The sequence below is a fragment of the Ambystoma mexicanum genome, chromosome 8 (assembly GCF_040938575.1).
Source record: "Ambystoma mexicanum isolate Mex_15411 chromosome 8, UKY_AmexF1_1, whole genome shotgun sequence".
NCBI lineage: Eukaryota > Metazoa > Chordata > Amphibia > Caudata > Ambystomatidae > Ambystoma > Ambystoma mexicanum.
This window is the reverse complement of record NC_090929.1, coordinates 993,959,949-993,972,605: the sequence shown is the minus strand read 5'-3', so window position 1 is coordinate 993,972,605 and position 12,657 is coordinate 993,959,949. Positions and strand designations below refer to the sequence as shown.

The 12,657-nt window shown below is 47.3% G+C and overlaps 1 protein-coding gene across 1 annotated transcript in view; it reads left to right on the top strand.

The window, feature by feature from the left end:
• Positions 1 to 12,657, top strand: part of VPS13D (vacuolar protein sorting 13 homolog D) — a 3,263,180-nt gene that overhangs the window by 1,917,114 nt on the left and 1,333,409 nt on the right. The gene's annotated exons all lie outside the window — the stretch shown is intronic.

The window sequence follows — 12,657 nt, the reverse complement described above, 5'->3', positions numbered from 1 at the left end:
GAGTTAAAAGTAAAGTTCAGTGTAAAAACGTTAAATAAATAAATGACCATATTATTTGCTGTTCGCTTAGGAGTTCACACCTGTTCCAGTCAGATATTGCTGCATTTAAAGGAGCTCTAATTTGAGTGATATTCTCAGAAACAACAGTCTTATCTTCTTCGCTCTCACCTGAGGAAAAAGTGGAGTAATCTGAAACGATGACTCAGGAGCAAGGTCTGACTCCTTGCTTAGGGAAGAGCCCTTCTGTTTCGGGAGGTAGCCACTAGGTCCTGAAGATGTCAAAACAGAAGGACAAAGTGGCTTACACCCCCCCGTCCCCCCAGACCACCCTCGGTAGCAGTCCAAGAAAGGGGAAAAAGCCTTAGGCACAAAAACCCCTCTGGATGGTGGATGGTAGAGTTGCTAACAACCTTGCTCCAAGAAGCAGTATCCAATAGCAGGGTAGGTGCAGGGGATTCACACAGAAGCAGTAGGAATGGAGGGGAGTCAACAACCGATGGAACAATGGATAAGGAATGAGGCACTGAAAGTGGAGTCAAGCACATCAAAGAAAGCAAGTGCACAGGGAACGAGGTTGGGTAGGAGAAGCTCAAGCGGGTGGGAGGAGTAGGAAAGCAGGAGGAAACAGAAGCGTGAGCAAAAGCGAGCACTCGTGCTTACATGAAGGGAAGAGCAGAGTTGCAACGAGCCAGCTGCCAGGAACGGAGTTCAGATATGGAACGGCAGGTCGCCATGATGGAAAAGAACTAGACCACATGTGCAAGACGCCGCCAAAGCGTGGTGAAACATGCTAATGGCGGCGTATCCACCTGTACCAGTGCTTCCAAAAAGGGGCTATCATGACAGTATACCCCCTTCTACGGGTGCAAGTACCTGGTTTACCCAGGTGAAGAAGGTGAAAGCGCTGTATAAGACGTTTCGCCTTGATGTTCGAGACATGCTCCCAGGAATCCTCTGAAGAAGAAAAGCTCTTCCATCTTATCAAATATTGAAGCCTTCCTTGCCTATATCTGGAGTCGCAGATTCTTTCCACCTCATACACGTCAGACGAGGGATCGATTCTCTATTTTCTAGTTAGTTTCTTCCTTTGAAACTTGTCGGGAATAAAGGTCCGTAATAAGGAGGCAGGAAACACAGGATGCATACGTTGAGGAGCCTTAAGCAGACGTAACTTGAATGCAACTGGATTGATCTGTCTGACAATGGGAAATGGTCCTATGTACCTGGGAGACAGTTTAGATGGTCAGACCCACCAGGGAAGATATTTAGTTGATAGCCAGACGAAGAACCCACTTTCCAATCTGGAACTTCCCTCCTCCGAGCATTGGCTTGCATTCTGTACCGTTGTCTACTCTCTTCCAAGTTCTCGTAAGCCTTCTTTTTACAGGCAGAGATAGAATCCAGTAGGGCACCCACTGAAGGAAGGCCGGTGGATGGAAAACCAGAGTAATCGAACGACTGGGGATGTTTGCCGCAGAGACAAAAAAATAAAAGGATTCCCCCTATTGCAGAATGACAAGCATTGTTACAAGAAAATTCAGCTGTAGGCAAAAGATCCACCCAGCAGTTCTGTTCAGCATTAGCAAAACACCAGAGGTATTGTTCCATTGTGTGGTTGAGTCGCTCTGCCTGACCGTTAGATTGAGGGTGATACCCAGAGGTGAAAGCCCTATACATACCAAGTAAATGACACAATGTCTTCCAGAATAAGGATGTTTATTGTGTTCCCCGATCTGAAAGAATGGCGTTGGGAAGTCCATGTAACCAAACCACATCTGGTAGGAAAGCGTGCCTTTTCCGGGGCTGTTGGTACTCCTTTTAAAGGGGAAAATGTGCCACTTTAGTGAAACTGTCCACCGTTACCATAATAGCTGTGCAATCGTGGGAAGATGAGAGACCTTCCACAAAGTCAGTAGACACATGGGTCCAGGGTTCTGTAGGCAGAGTAGGTTGAATTAACAGACCAGGTTTAGCGGTGGAATACTTGTTCATGGTACATACCGCGCAGGATGACACACAGCTCTTTATATCTTGATTGATGGAGGGCCACCAAAATGACCTGCTGACCAGATCCGTAGTGCCAGCAATTCCCTTGTGTCCAGAAATGTGAGCATCATATGCCCAAGAGAGGACTTGGAGCTGAAGAGATCTTGTAGGAATACATAAACGGTCTCCCAGGAAATACAATCCTTCCTCTTTTATAAATCTGTGGGGAGTTCTTCAGTAATACAGATGATGATCGGCGTTAGTCACTTCCTTAACCTTCTGAAGGAATGTTGTGACCGAAATGAATTTTTCTCTGTGGGACATGTTTTCTTCCTGGGCCCTTACAACATTATACACCGTAGGACATTGCGACAGGCTGTCCGCAACTAGATTCTTGGTACCAGGAATTTGGTTGATAAAAAACTCATATTGAGCAAATAAAAAAGTCCATCTGGCTTGACGTGCGTTAAGACAGTCCATCTCCTGTAGTACACAGAGGTTGCAAAGGTCTGTTTGGATTTCAAAAGGATGGACCGAGCCTTGTAGAAGATGTCTGCACTTGGCACAGGCGAGTTTGATGGCCAACAAGTCCCTCTCTATGACTGAGTAGTTGGTTTCACTGGGATTTAAGGTCTTAGAGTAGTAGGGAATGGGATGTTCCTCTCCTTCTATGGATTGTTTTAGCACGCACCTATGCCACCCTCCGAGACATCTGTTTCAACAATGAAAGGAAGTTCGTGGTTGGGGTGTTGAAGGATGGGTGCAAAGCAGAACCTTGTCTTTAGAACATGGAAGGCCGTTTCCGCCATGTTGTTTCATACGAATGGCACATTCTTCTTCAAGAGGGCAGTTATGGGGAGAACTAGATCGGAGAAATTCCTTATGAATTTAGGGTAAAGGTTTGCCAACCCCAGAAACCTCTGTATGTCTTTCACGGAAGACAGAGACATCCAATTAAGGATAGAGGACACCTTTCTTGGATCCTTCTCTACCCCTTGATCGGATAGAATATAGCCAAGCTAATGGACTGATGTGACTTTGAAAACACATTTTTCAGGCTTAGCTAGCAGACTATGGAACCGGAGACGTTTTAGCACTTAAGCCAAATGTTCCTTATGTTCCAGATTCAAGGAAAAAAACAAAATATCGTCCATGTAGACGATTACTGATAAGTAAAGAACATCAGCAAACAACCGGTCCATGAACCGTTGAAAAATAGAAGGGGCATTGACGAGATGAAAGGGCATAACCCGATATTCTTAATGTTTGAACGGGGTATGAAATGCAGTCTTTCATTCGTCTCCTGCACTTATACGTAGCAGATGTTAGGCTCCTCGTAAATCCAACTCAGTGAAGATTTGAGCTCCATGTACTGCATCCAAGATAGCCCTTATGAGGGGCATGGGATAGTGATCACGAATCGTGACCTTAAGGCCCCTGTAGTCTATACAGGGCCGCAGTTTTTGTGTATCCTCTTGGTTATAAAAAACAAGGATGCACACTCTGGTGACTTAGAAGGTTGTAGTAAGCCGTTCTGGAGATTTATGTCTAGATACTCCTTGAGGGCCTTCTTTTCGGGTAATGTTAAAGAATACATCCTACCAAAAGGTACTATGGCATCTGGGATAAGATCTATAGCACAATCTTCGGGTCTGTGTGGAGGTAATGCTCTTGGAACTTCGTCCTTAAATACCTCTGAAAATTCCGTATAATGCTAGGGAATGCAATTTACAGCCATAATTTCATGCAAGACCACGTTTTAAGGGCTTCTATTCCAGCAAGAGTGGCATGACAGTTCAACTTGCAGTATTCAGATTTGAAGGATGCAGTATTTAAGGACCAGTCAATAAGAGGATTGTGTAAGCGCATCAAGGGATTCCAAGAATGACTGGAAAGTGCACTGCCCTGATTATATCAAAAGTAATCCTATCTTCGTGATGGAATATTGATACTTGCAGAGATTCCAAGGTATGAGTAATGGGACCGGAACAAAGTGGGGTACCATCAACTCCTTCCACTGGTTGATTGTTAGATGTGGCGAGCTGCGGTACCCCCTTCTTGTCAGACCACTGCACATCGATGAAATTTCCCGTAGCTTCGCTATCCAACAAATCCAACACTTCTCATTCCTGTTTGTCACCCCATTTTAGGATGACTTGTATGACCATGAGACGGGAGTCTATGCTTATTTCCTTGGAGTGGGTAGCCCTAATGGGACCAGAACTTAAACCCTGTCTAATAATCCATCCTAGGACCGGGGTCGATAGTTTCCCGATCTCCTTGGAGGAACCTCCAGGCAGTCTCTCAATGAATGTCCTTCCGAAGCGCAAGAGAGACAGTCCCTTTTCTCTTCTCCTCTTTCTTTCAGAAGAGGTTAGAGGACCCTGTGCTATTCCTATCTGCATAGGTTCATTGGTATGAGTACTTTTTCGGGAAGATGAAGTAGGTGAAGGGGAAGAGTAAATGGGTATTCGAGATCTTCTTTTCTCAGTACGCCTTTCTGATTAACAGAAATCAATCAGGAATACCAGAGTGAATAGTTCTTCCAAGGTGTTGGGACGGTTAGTGCCAGCCAACTTGTCCTTAAGATCTTCTTGTAAGCCTCTTATAAACACATTGGCCCTCATTAGGACCCTGGCGGAAAGGGGTTTACGCCAGCGTAAAGCATGGCGTACCTTTCCGCCTGACTACGAGTTCCTGTAGCGCCATGGTGATTTCTACGCCTGCTTTTTGCAGGCGGAAAAATCCATGGCGCTACGGGACTTGTTGTTAATTACGCCACCGTAATTTACAGTGGCGTAATTAACGCCTTCCCCACTCCCATTATACCCTATGGGGCAAAAATGGGAATGGGGAAGGGTAAATGGGGATTGGGGACTTACCGCCCCGCCAAGGTCGGAATGGGGCGGTAAGTCCGCCAACCCCCATGGCGGAGTTGGCAGCTTTGCGCCATGGACCATGGTGCAAATTGCACCATGGTCCTCCGCCAGGGTCGTAATGAGGGCCATTGAATTTTACCGATTCTGGCCATTGGGCTTCCGCTGCAATTCGTTTAAAGGCAGAAATGTAGGACATCAAATCCTTGAAGCATTGTCTGAAGTCCAGAAGGGATTCCCCTGCAGTAAATACCACCCCTGGTCTCTCTAACGTTTGTCTTAGCAAAGTTACAAAAGCATTGAAGTTCTGCAGCACTACATTAGCAGAGGCGACCAGAGGAGTAGCCCAGGCTAGTGCGTTATTGACTAAATTGGAAATGAAAAATCCCACTCTTGATCGGTCTGATGCATATACTGTGGGTCTGAATGTGAAATAAACTATACATGAATCAAGAAATTCCTTGAGCTTTTTTGGAGAGCCATCATATTTCCCGGAGGCCAGTCCCAAAGATGGAAGATGGGTATGATGGGTGTCTCTGTCCGCTACCAACTGCCATAGAACAGTGTTTTCGGCCTTTAATCCTTGTACATCCATGCATAATCCTTGTACTGCAGAGATGAGCACCTGCACCTGCTCTGCGGTAGCCATCGTAGTTTGGCATTGCAATCTTTCCGAAACAGTCTTATCTTCTTCGCTCTCACCTGAGGAAGAAGTGGAGTAATCTGAATCTGATGGCTCAGCAGCAGGGTCTGACTTCTTGCTTCGTGATGAGCCCTTCTTCTCAAAGAGATATGGTATGTTCCGGAAGGTAGCCACTATGTCCCGAAAATGTCAAAACAGAAGGACAGTTCTGATCTTTGTTAAAACATTATTCTGCCAATTTCAAATTTGGATCATAGTATTTGATTGACACAGACTCGGCATTTCCTGGGTTTTACAGAGGGATTATTGCTAGTGTGTCCATACAGTGTTTAACCCCTGCAAATTCAGCATACATCAGGCCAGATCTAAGGAAGCAAGAAATTTGACAATTGCAATTCTTAGTGCAGTGCGATTGTTTCGAGACATTCCATTCCACAGGATATCAGGAGTTACAATTCTTAATTCTTTAAAATGCAACTTAAGGTGGAACTTTCATTCGATCAATAGCTCAGGACACAGTATCAATCACTTTACAGAATCTGCAGGCATTTTCACATTTCGGAATTATTTTCCGTTTTGCCCTTGGTCTTTTGTCTGGCATACGTTTAGTCTGAATCCGGAGCGGTCCAGGAGGAGGTGAACCTGCTGCGACAAGATGTGCGGACAATTGCGGAGCGCACTGGGGCCTTGGAGAAGGAGATGGCCCCGACTACGGAGGCGTGTGCCGCGCATGCGAAGGAGCTCCATGCCCTCGTGCAATGGGTGGGCAACCTGGAGGACAGAGCAGATCAAGCGGAGGGTCGTGCCAGACGCAATAACATCCGTATAGTGGGTCTACCAGAAGGAATGGAAGGGTCAAACCCCACAGAATACGTGGAAACCTTGCTTTTACACGAGATAACAGGTGGGCTGACAAGGAGACTGGCCCCAGGAGCCCCTCCGCGGCCGATGATTGCAAAGATCCTACACTATCGGGATCGAGAGAAGATTCTCGAATTTTTCCGAAGGGGAGAAACGGTTGAGAGGGGGTCAGCAAAAATCACGGCGTACCCGGACTATACGCTGCTTGTGTGCTGTGGTGTGTAGTTCGGAAACAGGGAGGGGCGGAATTGTTGGGAAAGGGAAGGGGGAGAGCCGGTGCGAGGATCATTAGAGGGAGCATTCAGGGGAGAGGGTAGATGGGAACAGACCGAATAGATGGCATCGGGTAATCTCCGCATAGTGACCTGGAATGTACGGGGCCTCAATTGTTATCTGAAACGAAATAAAGTAATGCTGTACTTAAAAAGGATGCGCATTGACATAGCCCTGCTGCAGGAGACTCACCTCACCAGGGAGAAGTTGGAGGTGGTCAAGAGGAAATGGAGGGGTAATCTGGTGGGTGCCACGTACTCTGCGTACGCTAGAGGGGTTATCACCTGGGTGGCGCCGCATGTGCCGTTTCAGGCGCTTAGCTCAACGGTAGACCCGGAGGGCAGAATGGTGACGGTAACAGGGCTCCTGGAAAATTGGGAAGTGCATATCATAAATCTGTACGCCCCCAACCACGATACTGCAGCTTATTTTAGGTTCCTTTATGGTAAACTTGGCCCCCTGGCTGGGGGTGCGATGGTGTGGGGGGGGGGCCCTCAACTGCACCCTGAATCCCAGAGTGGATAGGTCCGTTGATAAGACCGGGAAAATGTCGCCGACGGCCAAAGCGCTTTGGGCATTGTTGGGAGACCTTGGCCTGGAGGATGTGTGGAGAAGGCTGCATCCCTCGGATAAGCAGTACTCGCACTATGCAGCGCCACATGACTTGTACACGAGGCTAGATTATGTGTTTGTGTCGGCTGAGATAATGAGGGAAATGGTGGGAGCGGAATATAAAGCCCGGGTATTATCTGACCATTCGCCTCTGGTGGTAGAATGGCGACACCAACCCCCCAGGCCCCGGATCCCAACGTGGAGACTTAGGACAGAGGCACTGCAGGATGAGGGGTTCCGGGAGGATTTGAGGGATGCCATCGAAGAGTTTTTTTAGATAAACACGGGCAGCGTACACTCTGTGGGGACGCTGTGGGAGGCCTTTAAGGTGGTGGTGCGAGGAGTAGCTATTTCCAAATCTAAAGGGCTCCAGTGGGGTATCGAAAGGGAACTTCAGGACACGGAAAGGGAGCTGGAGAGCCTCGCACAACAAGAGGACGCTGCCCATGATAATAGAGCAAAGGTAAGGGACCTTCAGTTAGCTGGCAGTGCACTCTGGGATCGACTGTGTAGATTAAACTACAAGAAATATACGGAGCGGTTACACGCTGGGGGAGACCCCCCTGTCAGTGATCAATGAGGTTAGGGGGGAGGGAGGTCGCATCCGCAATACCCAGGAAGGGGTGAACGAGGAGTTCCTCAAATTTTATAAACACTTGTATGAGGACACTGGGGAGGATATGTGCCAAGATATACTGGACACATTAGAGGACATTGGGCTGCCCACCCTAGATGAACTAGATCGTGGGGAGTTGGACGCCCCTGTCACCTCGGACGAGCTGGAAGTGGTGATCCGCAATCTCCCCACGTGCAAGGCGCCGGGGTCAGATGGGTTGCCCAGTGAGTTTTACAAGACATACAAGCAGGAGCTGCTTCAGCCACTGCTTGCCATGTTCAACGAGGCCTATGAGCAGGGGGAACTTCCATTGTCCCTCCGTGAGGCCGTGATCGTCCCACTACTGAAACCAGGTAAGCCGGCCGTGGAGTGCGGGTCCTATAGACATTTGTCCATGCTCAATCAGGACAGCAAAATACACACTGCAGTGCTGGCTAATAGGTTGAAGAGGGTGATCGGTAAGCTGATACACCCAGATCAGACGGGCTACGTCCCAGGCAGAAACATCACTGATAACCATAGGAGGCTACACCACATTATTCATCAAACTGCGGAAGACACGGGCGAGCTAGCCATCGTGTCGCTAGACGCTGTCAAAGCCTTTGATTCGGTGCGGTGGCCTTGGCTCAAAGCGGCCCTAAAGGGATACGGCATGGGACCTGGATACATCAGGTGGGTCCAGTTGTTGTATAGCACCCCGATGGCTAGAGTCAAAACAGGAGCCATAGTTTCAGATGTCTGGCAACTCAGCAGGGGGACCAGGCAGGGTTGCCCCTGGTCACCCATGTTATACATACTTGCACTAGAGCCGTTGGCGATATACCTGCGGCAACAGTATGGGGAGGTGGGCATCAGCACAGTGAGCGGTAGACATCTGATATCACTGTACGCGGATGATATGCTCCTTTACCTGCGCTATCCGGAAGAGAACCTGCAGTATGTACTGGAGGTGCTGGACCGCTACCCCACTCTCTCGGGCATATCAGTGAACACTAGAAAATCTAGTCTGTTTCCCCTGGCCAGATATAAGAATGTTCCGTTAGAGAGGCTGCCTATCCTGCCAATACCATGGCAGACGGAAACATTTAGGTATTTGGGAGTAAGTATCTATCACAAGATTGAGGCGGAACACAAACATAACACAGAGAGAGCCGTAGAAGGGGGCAAGAACAGCATGGTATTTTGGTCTAGATTGCCCCTGTCCATGATGGGGAGGGTGGCCTTGCTTAAAATGGTGGTCCTGCCCAGACTCTTGCATTTTTTTGTGAATGTTCCGTTTTTTATTCCCAGGAGCCTATTTGTGAAACTCCATAGCATGTGCAGGGGTTTCGTGTGGGGTAACTCTAGAAACAGGGTTGCCCTGTGGAAACTTCAGAACCCGTGCGATAAGGGGGGCATAGGCCGGCCAAACTTTGAACTCTACTATCTGGCGGGGCAGCTGCTGTATGTGGCCAGGTGGCTGTCGGCTGAGGATTCGGCGGAAGCCAGGCTTTTGCGGGAAGACTCGGCCCCATACTTCCTGAGGGAAGTGGTATGGTTACAAAAGGATAAACTGTTGGGAAGGGGGCGGCTATTGAGGCTGGGATGAGAGGTCTGGCACAGAACATGGAGAATGATGGGGGACATGGAGCCGCTCTCCCAGCAGGCCCCATTGGCGGCGTTGTGTGGTAACGACTCTCAACTATTTGAGTCAGTCCGTAGATATTGGGAATTGGTGGGCCTGGCCACCCTTGGGGACATATGGCAGGAAGGAGAGGCACTGGACTTCCATAGGCTGCAAGATGAGACAGGGGTGCACAGAGGCCAATTTATAACCTACGCTAGGCTTATGAAACGGGTTAGAGAGAGATGGCCTGAGACGGCATTGGCTGGTGATCATGATGCCTCCCTGGAAACCATGTATGATGTTTCAGAGGGCGGGCACAAAATATCGAGAATATACGAGCTCCTGAGAGCGAAGGCTGAGAAGGAGCTGCTCCAATTGAGACAGGATTGGGAGGAGGAGGTGGGTGGACCCATGACGGACGGGCAGTGGGAGAGGGCCCAGAGATACCATAAAAAGGTGTCCCCGAACGCGAGACTCCAACAACTCCAGCTGTATGTTACTCACAGGGCTTATCTGACTCCCCAGAAGATTGCAAGGTTTGGAGGCTCGGTTACGCAGAAATGCCCCAGGTGTGGCGAGGTGGAAGCGGGGCTATTACACATGTTTTGGGCCTGCCCAGAAGTGCGCAGATTCTGGGAGGAGGTTAAAATGAAACTGGCTGGAGGGGGAGTGGTGTTGGACGTCGGATCAACGTAGTCATGTATACTTGGGATTTTTCCCAGACCCCGGGACGTAAAGCACACAAGCAAGATGAAGGATTTGGCCTGTGTGCTGGCCAAGCGCAGGATTGCTATGGGCTGGAAGGCGGCCCACAGGCCCAAGGTAGAGCTATGGTGGATGGACCTCTTGAGGTGGGCGGAGGCGGAATCCGTAGTCTGGTTTGAAGCGGTCACTAGAGGGGGTGAGGAAGAGATAGGGCCCCTCCTGGCCTGGCGGCAATTGGTGGCCTCTATGGCTAAACCACACCAGGGTCATGATGAATCGGAGGGCTCGGACAATGAGCGCATACGCACTGCGCTACCCGATAATGCTCCTGCGGATGACATGGAGGAGCCGGCTCTAGTTTAAGGGGGGGGGAGTAGGGGAAGTTGGGGAATTATTTTGTGTAATATGATGGTTTAATGATGCTTCTATGTGCTGAAACAGTTGTATTGTGTGGTGTTTTGTTTGGTTTCTAAAATAAAATTAAAAATTGTTTTAAAAAAAAAAAGTTTAGTCTGAATCGTAAAAATGCACTCCTGTAGGTTGGTGAGGGAAATTTAACTAGGTAGGAGTACCGTACTCTGAGCTTCTTCAGGCCGTAAGGATTAGCTTTGAATGTTGAATAATTTAGACATGTTTCGCGAGTACGTATCCAATCGTTTTGCCAAAGTTTTTGTTTCGCACAGTTTAGATTGTTCACTAGTAAATCAGGCAGGATATCCGCTGCTGCCATGATGCCAATGGTTAATTGTTTCCATTGCACTATGAACTGGCGCTCTGAGGTTTCCAGATATGAAGACAACATTTGCAATGACGATCCTGATTTATTAAGCATTTCCTTTAGAGGGAGCATAATTTCCACGCATATATACCATGCAAGGAGGGTAGACCTAACTCATGTCTGATTATGCACATTGGTTGTGACTGAGGCAACATTAGAACATGTTTCCAAAACAGGCCTTCCAGGTGAAGCCAGACTGGCCTGGATATATAGGCTTTGGTCTCTGCACCATACAAAACTGTCAGTACGACTTTCTGATTATAGAAAGTGATTAAAGCAGAGAACGAAAATGTCCCATATTTATTATGAATTATGCAGGCTTGCGAAATCGCGGTCATCATTTTTCTTTTGATTTCCATATAATACAGAAGGTCGGAGATGTCATTATTTATATTTAGACCTAGATACCGATATTCATTAATCACCTCAGTTTAGTTCCATGCAGAGACCAGCCGTAAGAGTTTCTGATTGAGACTGCATTGCATTATTTTGTTTTTTTCCATATTCATTGATAGAAAATTGTCATTGGTGTAATTCTCTAAAACAGCATTCTCTAAGCCTCTTGGGGTCTTCGATAAAAGGACCAAATCGTCTGCATAAAATAGCCAGGGAATTGTATATCGACCTAGCTTGGGGGGGATCGGAGGTGACTTCATTAAATTTGAGTCTCATGTCTGATATAAAAAAAGTTAAATAGGGTGGATGCTAAAATACATCCTTGTTTCAGTCCTCGGAAAATATGAATGGGGTGTGAGAGCTTGCCATCTAGTAGCAGACGAGTTGTACAGTATGAAGTTGATAAATGAGTGCTAGAATCGAGCCCGGACAGGCTGCTTGTGTGAGTTTTGTAGCTAATAATTCGCTGGATATTGAGTCAAACGCAGACTTAAAGTCAACGAAAGCCATGTAGAAGGTATAGTTTGAGTTTTAATTATCAGATCAAATACATTGCAGAATATTTTGGCCCAGTGGTCAGGATAAGATTTGAGCATTACATTGCTGAGGCCATTCGGTCATGGAGCTCTAGATGAACTCAATTTCAAAATATATTTTTTTATGTCGTCTTGATCAAAAGGTGGTTTGATGGTCCTTGATGTAAAAGAGCTTGCAGGAAGCCTGTGAAGAGGAATTGGGGCATATAAATTGGAATCATATTTACTCCAGGCTTGCTCTGTGACTACATTGATCTGCATCAGTGTCTGCATAATGTGGTTTGCTTGATTCATTAATCTCTAAATATGGGCTGAGTTTTAGGAAGCCAGAGTTTGTAACAATCTGTTCTACATCTTTCTACATTGTCAAAGTTTTCCGTGCTGTTATCCAGTTTTTATTTTGCACATACAGGGTTTTTAATGTGCAGGATTTGGAGTCGGGAGATAGTCGATCAGCTAGTCTTTTGGTTTTACAATATGCAGTCTTTCTCTCTTGTAATTCAACATTGTGTGCGTGTCTTTGCCTGTGAATAGGCTTAGTAAGATTATTAGATTGCTGTTTGAATATTTGGAGCGCTGCAACATAAAGACCATCCTCCTGGGTGGTCCTTCCGCATAGCAGATGAGAACGAGCTAGGATGCAGCTGTGCAAAGAATCTAATTGCTCAGGCGCCCAGCGAAACCGGTTTCTGCCTCCAGTAAGTATCAGATCACACCATGATACTCATTTATTGGGGCTGGGTTAGATGGTTCTCAACTCCACGTGAGT